General features: G+C 38.8%; 1 non-coding gene and 1 pseudogene across 1 annotated transcript; one reads left to right on the top strand and one right to left on the bottom strand.

The window, feature by feature from the left end:
• Positions 1–5,021: 5,021 nt before the first annotated feature.
• LOC142457593 (small nucleolar RNA SNORA42/SNORA80 family) lies at positions 5,022–5,155 on the bottom strand. The gene has a single exon (XR_012786298.1). It is a non-coding gene; the product is annotated as a small nucleolar RNA SNORA42/SNORA80 family (small nucleolar RNA).
• Positions 5,156–18,983: 13,828 nt separating this feature from the next.
• On the top strand, positions 18,984–21,199 carry LOC142455992 (cyclin-I-like; annotated as a pseudogene).
• Positions 21,200–22,580: the final 1,381 nt, after the last annotated feature.

The raw sequence follows: 22,580 nt of genomic DNA, 5'->3' as shown, positions 1-22,580 counted from the left end.
TCTAGAGGGGAATCCAGGGAAGTATTAATAGGTAGGTGGGTAGATCATCAAAACCAAGCCGTATTCACTGCCATCTAGTTGATGTCAACTCATAGCAGTCCTATAAGTAGAACCACACCTGTGCGTTGCCAAGGCTGCTGTTTTTACGTTTGATCTTGCAATTTGCAGCCCAGCATGTAACCACTACATACCAGGTATGTAGAGAGACATATATACAGACATATATGTTTTAAATACATGGCTTATGAAGTTGTGGAGTCTGGCAAGTCTCAATTCTGTGTGTCAGGGGTCTTCCCCTAATTCATATAGCTGCAGGGGCTGATGAAACCAAGGTTCTCAGATTCAAGGGCAGACTGCTTTCTCACAAGGCTGTGGGAATAGATGAGTCCCAGAATTGGTAAGTTAGATGACAGGCTGCTGGCTCTTATGCCACAAACTAGAGTTCAAACAATGATGAGTTAGTAGAAGTATCAAGATATCATGAGCTTTGCCAGAACATCAATTTGTATTGGACCCAGGCCACATCTCCCACGGAAATGGATTGGGTTCCAAGTGATTATTTTTTCAATTGATGGGCTTCTTAAATCAGATCACAAAATGGAGGATTATTACAACAAATTACATTTTGAAACAGTAGTCAATCCACTGTTGTCCAAACGTCTGATAGTATAGCCTTTTCCAAATTAATGCACAGCATGAAAACATCACTGGTTAATAAACCCTAGATTCAATAACTTGAATGGAGAGAACGGTGATGTTTGCAGAAGGAAGAATTCATCTAGCAGAAGTGCAAACACTTCTATTTAAAGTTTGAGGGAAAGTGAGAAATAAAAGATGAAATTAGAGAGCAGCAAGTCCAGGATGCCATAATATCTTATAATCAAAATGATTTTCTAAAACTGTATTCTAAAAAAATGCATGCAGTGTTCTAAGGTAACTAATTAATAATCAAAATAATAAAATCATTACATGTTACTTTAAAAAACTTGTTAATTGAAATAGAAACCAATGTTTTGTCATTGATTTGGATGAATTAACGTTCATTACAGTTCTATTTTTATAGGAAAATATTTTGTTTTATCCAAGGTCCTTTGATTCTCAAAATGTCATTTTTCTATTAGAAGCTGACAGTTGAGAACTGACAGATTCCTTTATATCATCTTCTTTTCCCTGCGCTACTTGTGAAATTGCATTCTCCATTAATGCATGGGCGATGTCTGATAAAGTTACTGTTTGACTTTTCCTTCTGCCTCTGTTATAATATCTTATTTCACCAGCTCTGCAATAGGTTGGTTCTATTCTTTCAAAGAATTCTCAGTCCTGTACACCGTCGTACATAGTATGACTGTACATTTTTACTTTCATATTTCACTCGGTAGACATTTCTCCTGTCTTCTTCTGATATATGTTTGGATTTATTTTCAATTAATTTCATCCCTTGAATTTATTTTATCCCTTTTGTGGCTTCAAATGGATTTTACAATACTTTATTTTTGCGATAACACTGTTTTCCTCTATAAATGTAGATGAAAATGTATGCTTTATGTCTACTATTTATTTTCACACCATCTTATCCTTAAAACCTTAAAGCAATCCTGAATATTTCTAAATAGGTCATGTCTATGTGGACTTATGATGTAGAATCTCTCGTGGGGCTTTAGGTTAGGCACTGGACAGTTAAACAAAAGGTTGACAGTTCAAACCAAGAGCTGTTCCATCAGAGAAAGAGGAGACTCTTTGCTCCTATAAAGATTCACAGTGTCCAAAAATCCTATTTAGAATCTCTACAGGGTACAATTTAAGTCTGTGGCATAGTGTGGGGCTAGTGGAACGTAAGTCAGGAGTTCTACAAACATAGTATATTAAAACAATGTAACCAGTGTAACATTATTTTAGAAATAAAATCTGAGGACACATAAGGAAAATAAGAGATGTGATTCTCAAATTCCACATAGACTATTTATGATAAATGGTTATTCACTTCGACCTGTTTATTGAAAGAAAAATTCCAGAGAGGTTAAAAGCATGAACTAAATACACAGATGGCCACCTTTAACTTCTATCTCCATTCCTAATTGCTGTGCAAGTAGTTTTTAATAATAAAATGATTTCATCTCTCTGTTATTCATGTCCTCATTTGGAGAAGGGAGACAACAAATATAACAATTTTTTATATTCATGGCATTTTGGGGGAAAATCATATATATTCACTATCTTAAAACATCTAGTACTCTTAAGGTTTGTTGAAATTTCAGTAACAGAGATAGTAGTTTGTCTTCATTTTATAAACTAAATGTATGACGTCTGTTAGGAAAACTGTAATCTTCTGGGCACTAAATAAATACCATGATACATAACTGTGTAAAACCCAGATTCCAAACTCACTGCCATCGAGGCAATGATGACTCACAGTTACTCCCCTCTGAGATTCCAAAACTGTAACTGTTTACGGGAGTAAAACATCTTTCTCTCACAGAGCTGTTGGTCATTTCGAACTGCTGACCATGTGGATTACCCAATGTAGAGCCACCACGCCATGAGGGTCCTATTAAATAAGTGTACTAGAGTTTTAATTCTTTTCAATTTAAAAGCCACACTAAAATTATATGATAGTTTTGACCAACATTAGAAAATCATAAGACTATTGATTAATTTAAGAAGGATAAAAGACAACTATAAAGTGATATGAAGCACTGCAATATACATCAACCAGTAGCCATTGAGTAAATTAAAATTAAAAATCTATTTTTGTTACACAAATTAGTGATCTCTATGAGTTTTTTTAACTTTTCAATTTTGTTTCTTACATTATAACATAGTGAATAATTAATTTACTTTTAGTCCTGCTGTTAATTGGCATGTTAAATAATTTCCAATTCTTAGTTATTATAGAGAAACATGCTGTTAGCATATGTGTACATATAAGTATATGCAAATTAAAGAACAGCAATGAAATAACAAAAATGAAAAAAAAACTCTCAAACTTAAGACCATGAACAAATTATGAAACAAAAGTGAGGTTATTATTTAGCTAGGAGGGTGATTTTGAATCAGGTCAATTATTCTATCCATATTCACTGATAGAAATAATGGGGTTCCATTAAGATACAGTACTTTAAATTATGCATAATCACCTAGAGAAAAATTGTAAACAAACAGATTCAACATATTTTAAAAGAATCAAGAAAATAACATGTGCAAAGAACTTGTTATGACACATCAAATAGAATACAGAAGATGTTAATCATAATAGATAAAATTGACAATGAGGATATTAAAAACATCTATTTTTTAAAAAGCAAATGCTACCGCTAATAAAAAAGATATTGGATTTCCAACACTCAATATTGAGTTTAAAAACAATGATAAGCATATTAAACTTTAGTAAGTTAATAAAACTTCAAAATAATAAAAGATATTTTAGGTAAATACCAATATCATACTTAAACATAAAAGTAAAGCAATTATTTAAAAATAAAATTTTAATTTTAAGAGTCACAAGTTAAATGTTTATGAAGAGCTACAAATAATTACTGCAATTCATCAAATTAAATGGAAAAAAATAGAGAAAGGACTATCTAAAATGATAAATGTTATTTATGCATAATTTTGTTGACTTCATGAACGATATCTGAAAATCTATAAAAACTAATATAAGCAGTAAGCTCTAAACTGACAAATTAAAAAAATTAATTTATGTTTTAAAATACAGTGGATTTCCTCTTCACAGGCAGACAGCTATACATAGAGAAATGATAAATGAATGCCTGGAGAAACAGATAATGGAATAGCCAATAACAAGAAATTGGACACGTTGCTTATCAATTGCATTCAGCTATTTTGTTGGGTGCTTGAAATTCAATCTTTTGCATATTCTAAATTAATATTTAAGAAGCTAATTTTAATTAAAATAATTAAAATTGTAAAAGCAACTGGGACACATTTCTCCTATTATTGTCAAGGGAGGATTTTTCAGTGTAGCTTTGCAAGATGGTCCAGGAAACATTTGGCAGCGCGTTGGAGGCTGTAAAGGTGTTGTGACGGTGCAGTGGGCAAGGGTTGGGCTGTTCCCTAGATGAGGAGTCAGGAAAGTCCACCTCCGCTTCAAGGGTGGAGGTGAGGTTGTCTGCTCCACAAAGAATTTTGCACTAAAAACCCCAAGAAGCAGTTCCAATCAGTCCTGTAGAGGCACCATGTGAATTCAATCAGTCCTGTAGAGGCACCATGTGAATGGACTCTACGCTGGCGGGTTTGGGTTTGAGTAATTAGAGATGTCATTTTTCAAAACATTTGACTGTAAAGAAAGTTGCAAATTATGTCTCTTTAAAAAAAAGCAACTCAGAAAAAAGTTTTTGATGGAAATGTAAATAATTGGATTCTATTCAAATATTAAATTCTGAACAGAAGAGCATTTACAAACGTAATGATGCTTAATAAGATTCCTTTTAAAGGGGGGAGTGGGAAAATGAGTAGCTGATATTAAGGGCTGATATTAAGTAGAAGGCAAATGTTTTGAGAATGATGATGGCAACAAACATACATATGTGCTTGACGCAATGGATGGATGTATGGATTGTGATAAGAATTGTACGAGCCCCCAATAAAATGATTTTTTTAAAATAGCTAGAATATACACATCTGCCAGAATGCTCCGTAGAAATAAGGAGCATCAGACTTTGTCTCATGTAGTTCAGATTTGAGATTCTGAGAGACCGATTCCTGGGGAGGGACATTATGCGTGGAAAGGAGAGCAGCAGTGACAAAGAGACCTCAACAAAACAGTGTGGCACAGTGGCTACAGCCTCGAACTCCAGCATGACAATAATTTTGAGGATGGTAAGACCAGGTGGCGTTTCTTTCTGTTGTACAGAATGTGGGCTCACTAGGTGTCACAACAGGTTTGATATCTTCTCAAAAGAGCAACAATATAATTGTGCTATTTTAAAAATACATGTTAAGTTGCCTTATTCAACTGTTGTTTTCAACAGTAGCAAGCCCCTTTAAGATTAGATTTTTTTTTTCGCTGTACAACCCACTTCAGTGCTTTAAGCCCACCAGGTAAAACCAGGCAATGGTTCAGGGTGACAGTTTGCTTTCGCATGGGACACTGTGAGAGGCCCATGGGATCGGACCTGCCACAAATCCAAACCCATGCACAAGATTAGATATTTAAGGAAGAAATGTGAAATGTTAAAAACAGGAATCCATCCCCAATTCAAAGAACAGCTATCTCTAGCAACACATATTCGCAAAGATTGTGATTCAAGCCTAGTTTTAGATACACCTCACACCATGTAGAGGATTATGGATTGAGTTCTTCCTTTAAAAAAAGGCCCTTACTCTTCAGGCCTGGAACAGAGCTCACTTCTGAGTTAGAATAATCAACCAGTTAAGAAAATTAAAAAGGGGGCGGGGCAGCATATACCCAAAGACAACGTTTAGAGAGTTAGGAAATAAAGAGAAATGGGAACAAGAAACACAGGAAAGAAGTGGGTTAAGCCATGATACAATGAGGAGATTGCAATTAATTAATTGAAAAAGGATTTGCACAAATAGCTGAACATAAAACTATGATCTTCTCTTTAATTATTTACCTAATTAACAACAAAAACTTGAAATAACCCAACATAAAAATAATAAAATATTCAGCCATAAAATTGGCCACACTATTTCTTTGTCACATACCACGCTTGTTTATTCTTTCCCTTTTTTAAATAAATCATTTTATTGGGGGCTCTTACAGTTCTTATAACAATCCATACATCAATCGCATTAATCATATTTGTACATATGTTGCCATCATTATTTTCTAAACATCTTTCTACTTGAGCTGGTGGTATCAGCACCTCTTTTTCCCTGCCCCCTTTGCACCCTCGTGACCACTTGATAAATTATCAATTATTATTATTTTCATAGCTTACGCCATCCGCTGTCTCCATTAACCCATGTTTCTGTTGTTCATCACACTGGGTGGGTGGGGGTTATATGTCGATCATTGTGATCAGTTCCCCCCTTTTCATTCCCTTCTCCCCCAACCTTCCTCCTACCCTTAGGGTATTGCTACTCCCATTACTGGGTTTTATCTTTCCTGAATTCCCTGTGTCCAGAGGTCTTACCTGTTTTAGTGTACATGCCGCGGTCTAGCCAGATTTGTAAGGTGGACTTGGGTCATGATAGTTGGGGGGTGGAAGCACTAAAGAACTAGAGGAATGTTGTGTGTTTTGTCAGTGCTATACTGCATCCTGGCCGGCTTGTGCATTCCTTGTGACCCTTATATGAGGGCATGTCAAATTGTCCTAAGACGAGCATTGGGTCCCTACTCCAACTACCTTCTTCACATTGATATATTTGCTATGGGTCTTTAAATATCTGCTACCAGATTCCCCTCACCATGTTGTGATCACACAGGCTGGTGTACTTCTCTCCATGTGGGTTTTGTTGCTTTCCTGCTAGATGATCTCCTGTTTAACTTCAAGCCTTTAAGACCCCAGGTGCTATATCTTCTCATAACCTGGCACCACCAGCTGTCTTCAACACATTTGCTTATGCACCCATTTTGACTTCAACAATCATGTCAGGAAGGTGAGCATCACAGAATGCCTGCTATTATGTATAACAAAATCTTCTTGCATTGAGGGAGGACTTGAGTAGAAGCTCAATGTCAGTCTACTACTTAACATATAAATATATCCCTATCATTATATATTAATCTTATATCCCTATCATTATATATTAATATATTTACATGTATACATGCCTATATTATACCTCAATACATGTCTTTTGCCTCCTAATTCTTTATTCTATTTCCTTTTAATCTCCCACTGTCCCTCTAACATGTTGGATCTTTCTTCAGCTCTCAGTAATTCTTCTGGGCTACTTGATCAAACTCCACCAGGAATTCTATACCCTCCTCCCCACTGACTTTAGATTTCTTATTATTCCATTGTCACTGGGTTTGTTGGCTCCCCACTCCCTATTCCCCATCTTCCTCTCTTCCCTGTACCCCGCAAACCAAGCATAATTAATAGATCTTCATTTTCTGCTCTGTTCTTTGGATGCGGTCCCTTCTTCTTCTGCCACTGAATAGTGCTATGAGGAATTCTGGGGCAAGTATGACTCCTTCCTCTAGTCCCCCATAATCAGCATACTTATTTTTCATCTGCCATGAGCCTATTTTTCCAAAAAGGTGTCCTGGTATTGTTGTTTGGTAACTGGAAGGTAGCTAGCTGAAAGATGCTAACTGGAAGGTTAGCAGTACAAACCCACCCTCTGCTCCTTGGGAGACAGATGAAACCATCTGCTCCTGTAATGGTTTACAGTCTTAGAAATCCCATACAGGATCTCTGGGAGTCACAATCCACTCTATAGGACAATGCTTTGCTTGTATATTTGTTTGTTTATGGTTGGTTCTTTTCTCTTATTTATGTTGTTGTCATTGTTGGGCATCATTGAGTTGACTCTGACCTATAGCAATCTTATGCACAACAGAATGAACCAAAACCTGGTCCTGCACCATCCTCACAATTGGTCCCGTGCTGCAGTCCATTGTTACAGGCACTATGTCAATACATCTCATTGGAAGAGTTACTCATTTTCACTCTACAAGCATAATGTCCTTCTCCAGAAAAGTCTCTCCTGACACTATGTCCAAAGTACATGGGATGAGGTCTCACCATTCTTGCCTCTAAGGAACATTCTGGCCATACTTCTTTCAAGGTAGATTTGCTGTTCTTTAGGCAGTTCATGGGACTTTCAGCATTCTTCACTAGCACCATAATGCACACCCACCGAGTCTTCTGCAGTCTTCCTTGTTCAATGACCCACTTTCATGTGCATCAGAGGCCATTGCAAATACGAAGGTTTGGGTCAGGCTCATCGGAATTCTCCAAGTAAACTTCTGCTTTCAACACTCTAAGGTCAGGAGGATGTGTGCAGCAGATTTACCCAAAGTAAATCAATTTTATCTCCTGCCTGCTGCTTCCATGAGCATTGAGTGTTGATACAAGCAAGATGTAATCTTTGATAACATCAATTGTTTCTCCATTTATTATGATGTTACCTATTGGTTCAGTTGTGATGATTTGTCTTTTTATAATGTATGCGTCATCCATACAGAAGGCTGCAATCCTTGATTATATCAACAAGTGCGTCAAGTCTTCCTCATTATCAGCAAACAAGCCTGCGCCTTCCCGAGGCCACATTCTTCTTCATATATTCTGGCTTTTCTGATTACTTGCTCAGAATACAGATTGAATAAGTGTGATAATAAAATACAATCATGATACAAACCTTCCCTGAAGGTCAACTATGCAGTAGCACCTTTTTCTCTTCCCGGCACTGCTTCTCTTGACCCATGTATAAATTCTGTATGAGCACAATGCAGCATTCTGGAATTCCCATTCATTTCAAAGCTACCTATAGTTTGTTATGATTCACACAGCTGAATACCTTGGCAGTAAAACACACATACACATTGTTCTGGTATTCTCTGTATTCTGCCAATATTTATCTGAAATCAGGAATCTATATATATTCCTTGTTCCATATTCTACTTATAGCCTGAGTTATTAAGCTCCCCTTTACTCAGATGGGGTCCTTGAGTTAAACAGATTGATATACTCAGGTGTTTTTAAAATCATTAGACATGCAAGTCTACCCAAGAGGCATCTTCAAAGAAAACCCTGGGGATCCTCTTCTGAAAAAAGAAAAGGGAGAGCGTGCTGCTTCAAGCACGTAAGGATGACCCGAGTTGAGGTCGATTGGATAGCAACTTTTTAAGCCAGTTTGGAGTCTACTAATATGGTACATTTTTTCTCCAACATGTTGTGAATTTGGTAAAGATAAACTCCGTAATAGCCTACTCTGCTTCAACACTATCTTTTTTGATCATGTTGAGCTCCACTATTTTCTCCAATCTTCCTATACTTTCTGAATCTTTTGTTGTTGTTAGATACTGTTGAATTAGCAACATTGTGTACAACAGAATATGACATTGCCCAGTCCTGACCATTCTTACAATTGTTGGCTTCTTAGGTTTGTGGTTATTGTTGGAGCCACTGTTTTAATTAATCTTATCCAGGGTCTTGACTTTTTTACTGACTCTGTACTTTACCAAGCATGATACCTTTTTACAGGGTCTAGGGTCTCCTGATAATATGGCCAAAGTATATGAAACAGAATCTAACTGCGTTAGTCTGGGTGGAATAGAGAAAAAAATCCAGGGAGGCTCATATTTGTATAGGAGAGTTTTATATCAAAGAGTAATGATACATTAAGAAAATGTCCTAGCTCATCCAGATCAAGTTCATAAGTCTGATGTTATATATCTGATACCAATCTAGAAATTCCTCTTCAGACTCACACAACACATGCAATGATGCCAAATGCAGGAAGATCACAGGCTAGTGGGTGGAAAATCTTGTGGATCCAGTGGTGGCATAAGTATCTCAGCACTGGCATGGGTCTCCACATGGCTCCTTCAACTCCAGGGTTCTAGCACAGCTTCATGTGTCTTGCCAACAGGAATGTCCTGTAAGGAGTGAGTGTGTTCTGCCTCCAGCAAGCTACTTATTTCCATCGTGCCTCCAAATGAGGTCATCAAGCTGCGACCTGATTGACAGGCCAGACTCCACACCTTCCTCAACTTGACAGATTATGTAACTGCCACACTAATTTTTCCATAAATTTATTTATGCTAACAAGACCTCATCTTTTTTAATTCACAGTTTTCTTAATTTAAATTTGTGGTGTTGGCATAGATGAGATTAGAAGACAGATCATGGGGCAATTGAAATTGTTAGTTTTTACTTGTCTGCCTCATTTCAAATGCTGACATGAGAAGTAAATATAATTTTGTCTTTATTCCTACATCTGCTTTTGAAAGCTTAAAAATGAAAAGGAAATACCAATGAAGAACTCACACATTTTAGTTGTGGTGGTGGGAAAGAATATTGAATACACCATGAATCACCGAAAGAACGACCGTATCTCTCTTGGAAGACGTGCAACCCAAGTGCTCCATCCATGTGAGGGCCCAGCAAGACTTCCCTCCTGCTTAGTATGGGCATCTTTCTTTTCCCAAGCAACCCATCCCGATAGAAGGATGTCATACTGGGGAAGGTCAATACAAGTGAAAAAGAGCCTCAACAAGATGGTTGGACATAGTAGCTGCAAATGGGCTCAAAGAACAACTGTGAGTATACTGCCGGCCCAGCAGTGGCTCGTTCGGTTCTACATAAAGTCACCAGCAGTTAGAACGGAATCCAGGGCACCTAACAATATCGTGAAATGAATATTTTTAACTTGAGTACAATGTAAAAAATTAAACAACTTAACACTAATTTGTTTTCTGAAGGGGCAAATGATCAGGGAGAAAGTATTAGCATTGCTGATTAAACAACACACAAAACTTGGGATTATTGAACTCATAGAAGCAACCCAATAGAATACATTTTCAGTGTTATCCACCACAGTCTCACAGATATTCGACTTCGCCATTGTGGTGGGAAAGCAGTCATAGACAATATGTAAAGAAAGGATTGTGAATTTATACAAATCGAGGGACACATAAACTTCATAGTCTTCACTTTCCATAATCCCCTCCTTTTTTTCTGCCTGCTCCTCATTATTTTTGAAAGCCATTTTTAACAATTCTGAACTCATAATATTCACTCAAACTGCCACGGGGTCAAGGATGACTCATAATGACCCTATAGGACAGGGTCAAGTTCTCCTTGAGAATTTCCAAAACTGTAACTCTTGACAGGAGTAGAAAGCCTCATCTTTGTTCTACAGAGCAGCTGGAATTTTTGAACGACTGACCTTGCGGTTTGCAGTAAAACGCATTACTACTATGCCACCAGAACACATACAGTGGAAAACTAGAGAGATTGCACCCATTGGACCATCGTTTGCGTATCTCTAATGTTCATTACTATGTTTTGGAAGTTCAACTTGTGGGATTATTCAAAGATCAAAAGGAAGATTAATAAGTTATTCAAGAAGAGTGAAGGTTTAAGATTTTGATCATTGTTTTCCAAAGTGGCTCTCGGGAAGGCTGGATCAATGTGTATATGTGTGTGTCTGTGGGTGTGTGTATGTAGGCAGATAACTCACTGCCACCACTATAATTTCTATTCACAGACACCTGATAAACAGAATAGAGCTCTCCCTATTTGTGTCCTAGGCTCTCGATCTTTATTGGAGAAGAAACCCTCATCTTTCTCCTGGCAGAGTGGCTGGTGGTTTTGAACTGCTGACCTTGTGGTTAGCACCCTTACCCATAGCCTACTGCTCCACCAAATACCTACACTTTATCCTGGAATATGGGCTATAATGCCAACATTTTTAATTGCCAATGGGGTGCTGATAAATAATATTTTATGAAAAGGGTGTAGAAGCCCAAATAAATTTGGAAACATGATGTAGAGGTGTAAAAATACTCAGTATCTTGACCAAGATTTCCCCCAGGCATGGGAAACCCATAACAAACACATTAAATGGACTCTGTAAACTAGGGGGTTTATCAGGTAAATTCCACTTTGGAAAAGTTTTCTTCCAATCGAAAAGATTTTCAAAGGTGAGCTACACTAAAGGATAGACAATCCCTTGAGAATTTTTCAGGTTGTCAGTTGCAGATGCTTCACTCCTATTTAATAATCTTTACAGAGACGTGAGAGAGCTAGGAGGTTGGAGTGATAGAGGCAACACTGCATTCATCTTGCTGTTTCCTATAGTATTTGTAATGATATCTCCTGAGTGAAAATTTAATCTGTTTTTACAGCATCTGGAGCTACTGGAGAACTGTCTGTGACAGTTTCAGTGTGTAAGGCTGGCTCAAGACATGACTTTGCTCTTCTGGTCATATTCTGATGATAGATATGAGTATTTATTATACTTCCTCTGCTGGTAGGGTACATTTCTTACACAAGAAGTGCTGTCAGGTCTGCAGAGTACTTGGGATACTCTGAAGAAATGAAACTAGTTCATGGTGTGAAAACATACTCAGCAGATCCCCCTTCCTACCACACTCCTCAAGTTTGTCAGTATTCATATAACTGAAGAATAATCCTTGGTTCCTTCATAACAGGAGGGAAACGAGTTTTTTTAAAAGCTTTCTAGTCATTTTGATATTGATATATAACAAGCAGAATGCTTATTTTGTTCAATGGTAACTGTGAATCCTATTTTTTCACAGGCAAAATGTACTTTTCAATGCATGCTTTATCGTTAGAAGTCTTCAAGTATTAGATGATAGATAGATTACACTTCAGTTTCTGATTTTTTTTCTTTTTAAAAAAATTCCCATATAGGTGTTCTCGTTGTTTCTATGGAGCTTCAAGTTTGTTCTGACCATAGCAGCCCTGAGCATAACAAAATGAAACACTCCCCAGTCCTCACAATTGCTCCTGTGTTTGAGCCCATTGTTGCCACCACTCCGTTGATCCTGCTCATTGAGGGCTTTCCTCTTTTTCGCTGCCCCTCCCCTTTACCAGGCAGGACGTCCTTCTCCAGGGATTGCTCTCTCCTGACAGCCTGTCCGAAGCACTTAAGATGAAGAATCACTGTTCTTACCTCTAAGGCTCATTCTGGCTGTACTTCTTCCAAGACAGATTTGTGTTTGCCCCTTTAGCAGTCTGTGGCCCTCTCTACATTCATCACCTGCACCCCGATTCAAATGCAGCCATCCTCTGTCTTCCTTATTCAATGTACCTTTCACACGCATGTGAGACCATTGAAAACACAATATTTCGAGTCAGGCACACCTGCATTTTCAAAGTAACATCCTTGCTTTTCAATACTCTAAAAATAACTTGTGCAGATTGAAAGAGATTTTCTTTTAAACTCTTAACTGCTGCTTCCAGTGAGCATTGATTGTGGATCCAAGCATGTCAGAATCCTTGACAACTTCAATCTTTTCTCCATTTATTTTTATTTTGCCCATTGATCCAGGTGTGGAGATTTTGGTCTACTTTACCTTAAATTTATAATCCATGCATAACGTTTGCAATCCTTGATCTTCATCAATATGTGCTTCAAGTCCTCCTCAATTTCAGCAAGCAAAGTTGTGTCACCTGAATTTCACGGGTTGTTAATAAGCCCTCCTCCAATCCTGATGCAACATTCTTCATCTAATCCTGCTTCTCTGATGATTTGCTGAATATACAAATTGAACAAGTGTAGCGAGAGGATACAAACTTTGCTGACTTTAAACCATGAAGTGGTCCCTTTTTCTGTTTCCACGTCTGCCTCTTGATCTATATGTACATTCTGCGTTCATGAGCACAATGAAGCATTCTGGCAAAATCATTTTTTCTGAAGGCTATCCATAGTTTGTTATGATCCATACAGTAAGATGGCTGGGCATAGTCAATAAACACAAGTACACTTCTTTCTGGTATTCACTGCTGTTAGGGCAGCTCCATCTGATTACAGCAATGATATACCCTATTCCACATCTGAGATAAAGTTTATTGTGACAACCTGGCCGATCAACACATGTGGGGTTAATTGAAGAGTGGAGCGATAAATGGCTTGGTGAGCCTCACCTTTCCAATTATCAGGTCTCTTGCTTTCTGATGGTCAGACCAGTGTGCAGCTGCCTTTGCCAGTTCCCTGCCTCAGCTGGCAAGGCTGACTGCAAGACATCCCCGAGGAGAAGACACATGGACCTGCCTCAATGCAGCTCTGGGTGCTGGAGCAGCTGTGTGGAAACCCCTGCCAGCACTGAGATGCTACACGTTCACTGATTTGGCTTTCCTCCTGCAATTGGCATCATTGTGTGTGTTTTATGAGGTGCAGGACTTTGTGGATTGGTGTCAGACATATGGGTTAATGTTGGACTTGTGGGCTTGGGCAGCACTGGGTTAAGATATTTTATTGATGTGCACTTACCCTTTATATAAAACTCTCAGACATATGAGTTTCTGTGGATTTGTTTCTCTAATGTACCAAGACTAACAACATCTAAATCAGACCTGAAGCTTTGGAAGCTCCCAGTCATTGTACTGCTGCAACCGTTGTTGATTATCTTTAGTAAAAATTTACTTGCATTCATATCAGTGATACTGCTCTATAATTTGAGCATTATGCTGGGTCACCTTTTTTTTGGAATGAGTACAAATTTGGATCTCTTCCAGCCAGTCAGCTAAGCTGTCGTCCAAATTTCTTGGCATAGACCAATTAATTGATTCCACCGTTTCATCAGTATGTTAGACATGGTTCTCTAGAGAAACAAAATTGGAATGCTAATAATTATATATATATGCATATATATAATATGTATAGATATATAACATAAGAAATAGTTAATTAAATTATAAAACAGTACAAATGACTCAGTGCAACTCACTCCTGTGAGACAGCTGTGAGACATTGGCAGTCCTTCAAATCTTGAGGGCCGCCAGGTAGTCCTCTGTAGATCAATTCAGGCTATCCGGGCACAGGCAGCAAACAGCAAGGCAGGTAGGCCACCAACAGTCAGACAGATGACAGAGTCTGACAGTCCCCATTTCAAGAGATATAAATTCCAATGGTGTGGCAAAGCATGTCTTGAAGGAACCTCAAATGGCATTGACACAATCCACAGGTAAGGTGTCCCACAGGTAGTGTAGCTTGTGAACTGAGGCACAGAACAAGTCATGAAGCCTCACACTGGTCCAATGATCAAAGAGCAAGAGACAAGACAGGTGAGGCTCAACGAGCCATTTATCTCTCCGCCCTTCAATTAATCTCACATGTGTCCATTGGCCATGTTGGCACAACGTTAACTATCCCAATCAGCCTGTTAAAACATTTCTTCTAGTGTTCCATCAATTCTGGAGGTCTGTTTTTGGCTAATGTCTTCCTGGCAGCTTAAATTTTTCCATCAGTACCATTGGTGCTTGCTTATATACCACCTGCTTGAAATGGTGGAATAACAACAAGTTTTTTGGGGGGTACAGGTCATCGTGTATTCTTCCCATCTTTTTCTTTCTACATCATTCAATATTTTGCCTATAAAATCTTTGAAGCTTGCAACTTGAAGCTTGACTTTTTATTGATTTATTTCAGTTTAACGTGCTGAATGTATTCTTCATTTTTGGTCTTCTAACTCTTAAGTGTTTGCACAATTCATTAAAATATTTTAATTTGTCTTTTCAAGCTGCCCTTTGATATTATCAATTCAGCCCTTTAACTTCATCACTTCTTCCATTTGTCTCAGCTTCTCTACAACTCTGAACAAGTTTCAGAGTCTCTTCTGACATCCACTTTGATCTTTATTTTTTTCTCTCTCTGTTTTTTTTTTGGTTTTAAATGACAGTTTGCTTTTTTTCACAAATGGTGTTCTCAATGTCCTCCCCTAGCTCATCAGGTCTTTTGTCTTTACTTTTCCATATACTGTTCTTGAAATTCAGGTGGAATCAACTCAAGGTCCTACTTTGGTTCTTGTGGACATGTCTCCAACCTAAACTTACATATGCGCTTGATGGACTCTTTTAAAGTCAGCCCCTGGCCTCACTTTAGCTGCTGATATGGAGTTTGTCCCTTGTCTCTTCCCACAGATGTAGTCGATTGGATTTTTCTGTGTTCCATCTTAAGAAGTCCATTGGTATAATTCTCATTTGTGTTGCTGAATAAAGTTGTTATTAACAAGTTGTTGATCTTGCCAAATTCTATCATGCAGTCTTCCATGTGTTTTCTATCACCAAGACCATATTTTCCAACTATTATTCCTTCCTCTCTGTTTCCAACTTTGTGCAATTTGTCACTAATTATCAAGGCATCCTGATTTCCTCTTTGAGCAATTTCAAAATGAAAATGTTGGTAAAATTCTCCCATTTCTTCGTCACTCGCTTAATGGTCAGCGATAAATTTTAATAGTAATTGTATTGATTGAATTTCCTTGAAGGTGTACAGATATAATCTTATAATAGACTGAATTGTGCTTCACAATCGATCTTGAAATGTCCTTCTGACTATGTATTCCCCATCATTCCTCTTAAGTGTGTCATTCTCAGCATAGTAAACATATGAATTTCTGATTCAAAAATTGTCAATACCAGTCCATTTTGGATTACTACACCAAGGATATCAATCTTTATGTGTGTCACTTAATTTTTGATGACTTCCATTTTCTTGATTCATACAATACTAGTTCAGATTACTGCATCTTTGCAATTGTTCCTTATCACCTCGAGTTGTGCCCCATCAGCAAATGAAGATCTCAAAGATTTCGCTTTCATAGGCTTTACCCAATTCGTGTCGCCACTGTTGACTCTACTTTGGTAAAGCGGCTACTCCTCAGTCACATATTGAGCGCCTTCCCACCTGATAGTCATTACCAACTCTGACAGTGTTCTGCGTCCATTCATGAGGCCTGCAGTAGCTTACAACGTTTGGAAGGCATGCATACGCATTTTCAGTGGCTACTCCCTCAAAAGTGAGCAGCCAACTCCTTCTGAGTAGTCTGTTCTTTGTCTGTGTGCTCTACGAAACGTGTTCACTTTGGGTAACCCTGGTGGCTAGCATTTCAAATACCAGGGACACAGCTTCCAGCAACATACAAGCCACCACAATAGGAAAATTACAGGCAAACTGATAGATATTAATTGACTCTCATCATACATACCTCTGGATTTTAGTGATTACTCTCAATTGATACATATTTTCTGATTATAAAATTATTATATTATTGAAATCTCAGTGACTGCTAATAAAGAACATTTTCTCATATAGATTATTGATATCACATGCTCCTCATAGTTTGAGACATTTATTACTGTTAAATGTTCTTAGTGCCATTCACAGTGATCGTATGTGCAAGAAACGAAATACTGCCTGGTCCTTCACATGTCAAAATTGTTCTGATGTTTGAGTTCATTTTCTCAGCCACTTTGTTAATTCATTGTCATGGGTCTTCTTCTCTTTTGTTGCCTCTCTACTTTACCTTACGCCTCAAAGTAATATTTTTCCTTTCCACCACTTAAAGAGGTCTTGGGTAGCAGATTTCCCCAAAGGGGTGCATCATTGGATCTCTTGATGCTGCTTTGAGAAATATTGACTGTGGATCCAAGTAAGAAGAAATCCTTGACAACTTCAAACTTTTGTCTGTTTATTATACTGTTTCCTATGGGTCCAGTTGTTTTTAGTTTGGTCCAGGATTTTAGTTTTCTTCACATTGAGTTGTAATCCATAGTTAACATTGCTGCCTTTGATCTTCTTCAAGTCTTTTAAGTTTTCCTCACTTTTGGAAAGCAAGTCTGCATATCTAAGCTTGTTCACCAGCCTTCCTCCAATCCCAGGGCCTCGTTCTTCTTTGCACGATCTACTTCCTCTAACTGTTGGCTCAACATACAAATTAAATACGTATGGAGAGAGAATGCAAGCTTGTATGCATCTTTCTTCATTCAAAAGCATGAAGCTCCCTTGTTCTGTTCGCACAACAGTTTCTTGATCCACGTGCAGGTAACAAATGAGCACAATAAGTGTTATGGAGTTCCCCTTCTTATCAAAGCTACCCAGAGTTTATGATTCACACATTTGAATGTCTTTTTTACAGAAAATAAAACACAATCAAGCATATTCCCGGTATCCCCTGCTTTCAAACGATCCATTTGACATTTATCAATGATATCTCTTGTTCCACGTCCTCTCCTGAATCCAGCGTAAACCTCTGGCAGCTCCCTGTCAAACAAAGAACTGTTGGAACAATTGTTGAGTGATCTGCAGCAAAATAGTTCTTGTATGTGATATTCATGATAATGATTTATAATTTTCACCTTCTGTTGGGTCATCTTTCTTTGGAAAGGATACAAATGTGAATCTTTTCCAGTCAGTTAGACCGGTAAATATATTCCAAATTTCTTGTCACAGACATGAAAACACTTCCCACACTTATCCGCCTTTTGAAAGATTTCTATTGGTATTCTTACAGTTCCGGAAGCTTTGTTTTTGGCTAATCCCTTCAGTGCAGCTTGGACTTTTCTTTTAGTATCATTGGTTCTGGAAAATTAATTACTTTTCAAGTTGATTGGTACAAAGTTTTTATAATCATTTAGTCTGTTCTGTCTTTATAATTTTCTTCATTTTGTTCATTTGATGTAATATTATTCATTTTATTTTATTAGAATAGCTATGCTTTAGTACAGTTAATTAATCCCTAAGTTTCAGTGACTTAACACAAAGAAAATTTAATTATCAAAGTGCAGTGCATAATTGCATAACTGTGTAGGGCATGTAACATTTAACAAGGAAAATCCATGCAGAGCATAAAGCATGTGTTGTATGTTCTCTGGTAGTGGAGTGCGTTATGAATTGAGCTGATAACCACAAGGTTAGTGGTTCAAACTCAACAGCCACTCAGTGGGAGAAAATGAGGTTTTCTTCACTCATAAAGATTTATGGCCTTAGGATCCCACAGGACCATTTCTGCTTTGTCCTACAGAGTCACTGTAAGCATAAACTAGATGGTCATGCATTTGGCGTTTGGGTATTGCTATACTGAGACCCTCAGAGCCAAATTATAATTGTTAATTTCAGTCTACTCGGAGGAACGCCATTGTGTTGCATAGTAGAATTGCTGTATCGGTTGTTTGTTTTCGTCTTGTTATAATCTTTTTGGAAACTGATTGTTAAACTAGTCTTCCACAGAAACGAAAACACAGAGGCTGCTAGTCTGGTGCAAACGTCCCGTGTCATCCAAGCCGCCCTCTTCAACATTTCCCACCAGAAGCTAGACAGGCAACTCTTCTTACAGCTGATAGGGCAACCGGCAGTCAGAGGAATTTTAATATAGGTGGGATCTTTTAGAGAGAAGCAAATTGCTCTGCTACTGTAGTCAGTTGCAGAGAAATTTCATGATTTTTTGTAACATCCAGATATACTTTTGTAATACTTCATTAGGTATCCTGCTGTGCACCTTTTCCCCTTGTCCACCAGCTCCTCTGCTAGTTGTAACATCTCACTCACCTTCTCCTTGATGTATTCCTAATACCTAGGCCATGGGTCCCTGGTGGTGTAATGGTGACCCATTTGACTACAGCCCCATGGTCGCCACTTCAAAATCATCATCAGCTCCGTGGGAGGAAGTCTGGGCTTTCTACATCAGGAAACAGTTACCGTCTGGGAAACCAACAGAGAGCCGCTGTGATTCAATGTTGACTCCTGGCAGTGAGAATACCTGGGGTTGGAGGCCTGGTGTAGTAGTGGTTACAGCCAGGCGGCTAAGTGCAAGGTCAGTGGTTTGAAACCACCAGCTGCTCTGTGGGAGAAAGACTGGGATTTCAATTCCCCTCCTCACAGAGGCAGTTCCACAGTGGTCCACAGACAGGGTCACTCTAAGGCAGCATCTCCAGACATCACAATGTGTTTCTACAGCATGGTGTGTGTGTGTGTGTGTGTGTGTGTGTGTGTGTGTGTGTTTACCCCTTTCTTCTATGGATGCCACTGTAGTAGAGACCATCTTGTTTGTTTCTAACGGATGATCCAATCCAGGCAATTTAAACAGCACACTGCACAGTGAAACCACTTCACATTCAATGGGTTTTGTGATATGTCATTAATGTTATTTTGATTAAGTTATTGATAACATTGGGCTTTATTTTTTCATCTAAAACTAGAAATAAGCTTTTCTTCCCCACCACCGACCCCCCCTTGTTCCACCATTTCCCCTCACAGGCACCTCCCTTGGACAGGGGCACAGCCAGGCTCCCCCTCTCCCTGCCCCACAGCCCTATGAGAGGGAGCCCCCTCATCACAAGGGCACAACTGGGGGAGGGGGCCAGCGGTAGGAGGACAGGACTGGCGGGGGCGGCTGGTGTGGCGGCCACAGGTTTGGGTCATCATGGAACTAATTTGCTGCCTGATCGGTCCACCAGTCGCAGCTGTGCGTCCCACCTGAGCCCCTGCGCCCACGCCCCGCAGCCTGGTTACCCCTCTTCTCCCTCTTCAGCCGGCCCGGCCTCAGCCAAGGAAAAGGAGGTGACTCTGTGACACCACTGTGCGGCCTGCAGCGCTGCTGGGGGGAGGAGGAGGAAGAGGAGGACAAGGTAGCTACATCAAACTGGGTGGCAGGCAGATCGAAGGGTATCATGTTTCTAGGACCTTTGGAAAACCAGAGATTGTCTTTCCTATTGGAAAAGACAATCTCAAGGGAAGCCCAGATGTAGAAAGTGAATGTCCACAAAACACAAGTTGGGAGCCCTGGTTGCACAGTGTCAAGAGTTGGGCTGCTCATCTCAAGGTCGGTGGTTCAAACCCATCTGCCACTCCACAGAAGAAAGATGAGGCTGTCTGCTCCCCTAAAGATGTACAATCTTGGGAACCCTATGAATGTGTCTCCTTCCAGGAGAGACAAAGTGATCCAATGGCAGGTCGAGCTCAAGTACCAATTCAACCTCTATCCAGAAGCATTTGCTCCGGCTAGCAGTCTGTTGGAGAGGATTTCAGTAACTGGAAATGTCCACCCAAAATATTTGAGTTGTATTTCCATCAGCTGCTTTTTCTTCGCTGCCAAGACTTTTGAGGAAGATGAGAGAATTCTAGTTCTGAAAGTGTTGGCAAGAGACAGTTTCTGTGGATGTTCTTCGTCTGAAATTCTGAGAATGGAGAGAATTATTCTGGATGAATTCAATTGGGATCTTCACACAGGCACACCATCCTAGTTTCTTCACATTTTCCGTGCTATCGCAGTGTCAACAAGGTCTCAGTCACTCTTCGGTTTGCCCAAACTGAGCCCATCACACCATCTGGCTTTTCTTACCAAGCAGCTCCTCCACTGTATGGCCTGCAGCAAACTACTGCAATTCAAAGATCCATGCTTGCTCTGGTCATGGTTAATTTTGGGATGGAGAAACACATTTCTGATTGGCTTCCAGTTACGATTGAACTGCTGCAGAAAGCACAGTTGATCCACTCTTGGGAGCTGGTGGTACGTTATCTTTCTACTCTGCAGTCTCCCCTGCCTCTGAATTCTGTTTATGTCCACCGTCCCCTCAAGCACACCGTGGTAACCTGGGACAAAGGAGTGCCCAGAATACAGTCCTCCTCTGTCCCAGGCCCAGATTTCTCAAGGGCAACAGCAAGCCAGAAGTGCCAGTGAGAGGCACAGCGGCCTTCCACCATCAATCATCTCCCAGCTGCCTGGAGGGGCAAGCCTACCTGGATGAACCACAGAGGAGAGGAAATGGAAGTGAATGACTTCTATGATGGGATTTAAATACTCAAAAGACAAAAAAAGTATAAAAAATTTAAAAGATCCAATATCTAAGAAAAAAATTATACTGTTTGCCAGTTGTTTTCTCTGCTGACATATAATATTACTTGCCACCTGTCACCAAGTTATGTTTCATGTTTTTTAAAGTTCCAAAACTTATAATAGCAAACCTTATACCCAGCATCTTATTGTAATTTTCCTCTTTTGCTTTCTTCTTCATTGAATATTTAATGAATTTTATGCATGTTGATCTATGTACCCTGGCCTCCACTAAGCAGGAAACCCTCCTCCAATTTTTTTTTAGCAACTTAGTGAACAAATGTTTGTATGACTGTCATAAATAATTCATGATTCAAATCTAAATTAGTATGAAAATTTAACTTTGAAATTGCTTTATATGAATCAGGTGGTAAAAGAAAGACTCACATAATAACCAGGATGATTTTTAGTATTTATCTCATTTCAATTTCTGGAGTCTAGAGATAAAATTGATGTTTTGTTTTTTTTTAAGTGAAACTTAAAAGTGGTATGTGATTAGGACATATTTAGATTTGTTGAAAACTTTTTTTGACATTTGTATAAAGTTATTTGTGATAAAGTTCATATAGTCAGATGCTCACCAAAGAAACATGTATGTAAACAACTGAGGTTAGGTTTTGTAACTGATCAGAATTCTCCCCACGCATACCCATTTATAATCCATAGAAAAGACTGTCTAGATGTTGGGGTAATTCTATTATTTGAATCTGTAACATGTAATAAATGAAATCAGAACCCAAGTTTATGTGGCTAGGATTTTCTCTATTTAACTTACTCTCCTTCCTCCCCAGTCTGTCTGTATATTTTTCTTAATGACTTCTGGATCCTGTGCTCTCTGTGCAGTCTGAGAAGGTATTTCACTCACAATTATGGCATCATCGATGGTAAAAGCCTCTGGTAGCAATAAAAACATTGTCTCCAAAAATATAAAAATAAAACTAGAAATAGAAAATAAATATCACATTCCCATAATAATTGTCTTGGAAGAAGCACCACCAGAATGCTACTTGAAATCAGGTGGTGGGACTTTGTCTCAGGAAACTGTGGGCATGTTGTAAGGAGACACCAGTCCCTGAAGTAGGACGCATGGTTTATAAAATACAGGGTCATAGGAGAAGGAGTCTTCAATGCAATGGATTGAAAACATGCGTTCAAATGGGGCAACAATTGTAAGGATAACGTAGCACCAGGCAGTGTCCCCCACCCCACCCCCGCCCCTGTGGTACAATTTGAGTCTGATTCAACTAAATATCACAGAACAGCAATAAGTGAGAAATGAGAACCATGTCATTTAAGCATTTAATCTGTATTCTAACATTAAACCCATTAAAATAAGTTTTACTAA

Source organism: Tenrec ecaudatus, chromosome 9 (assembly GCF_050624435.1).
Source record: "Tenrec ecaudatus isolate mTenEca1 chromosome 9, mTenEca1.hap1, whole genome shotgun sequence".
Taxonomy (NCBI): domain Eukaryota; kingdom Metazoa; phylum Chordata; class Mammalia; order Afrosoricida; family Tenrecidae; genus Tenrec; species Tenrec ecaudatus.
This window is presented reverse-complemented; position numbering and strand designations above follow the sequence as displayed.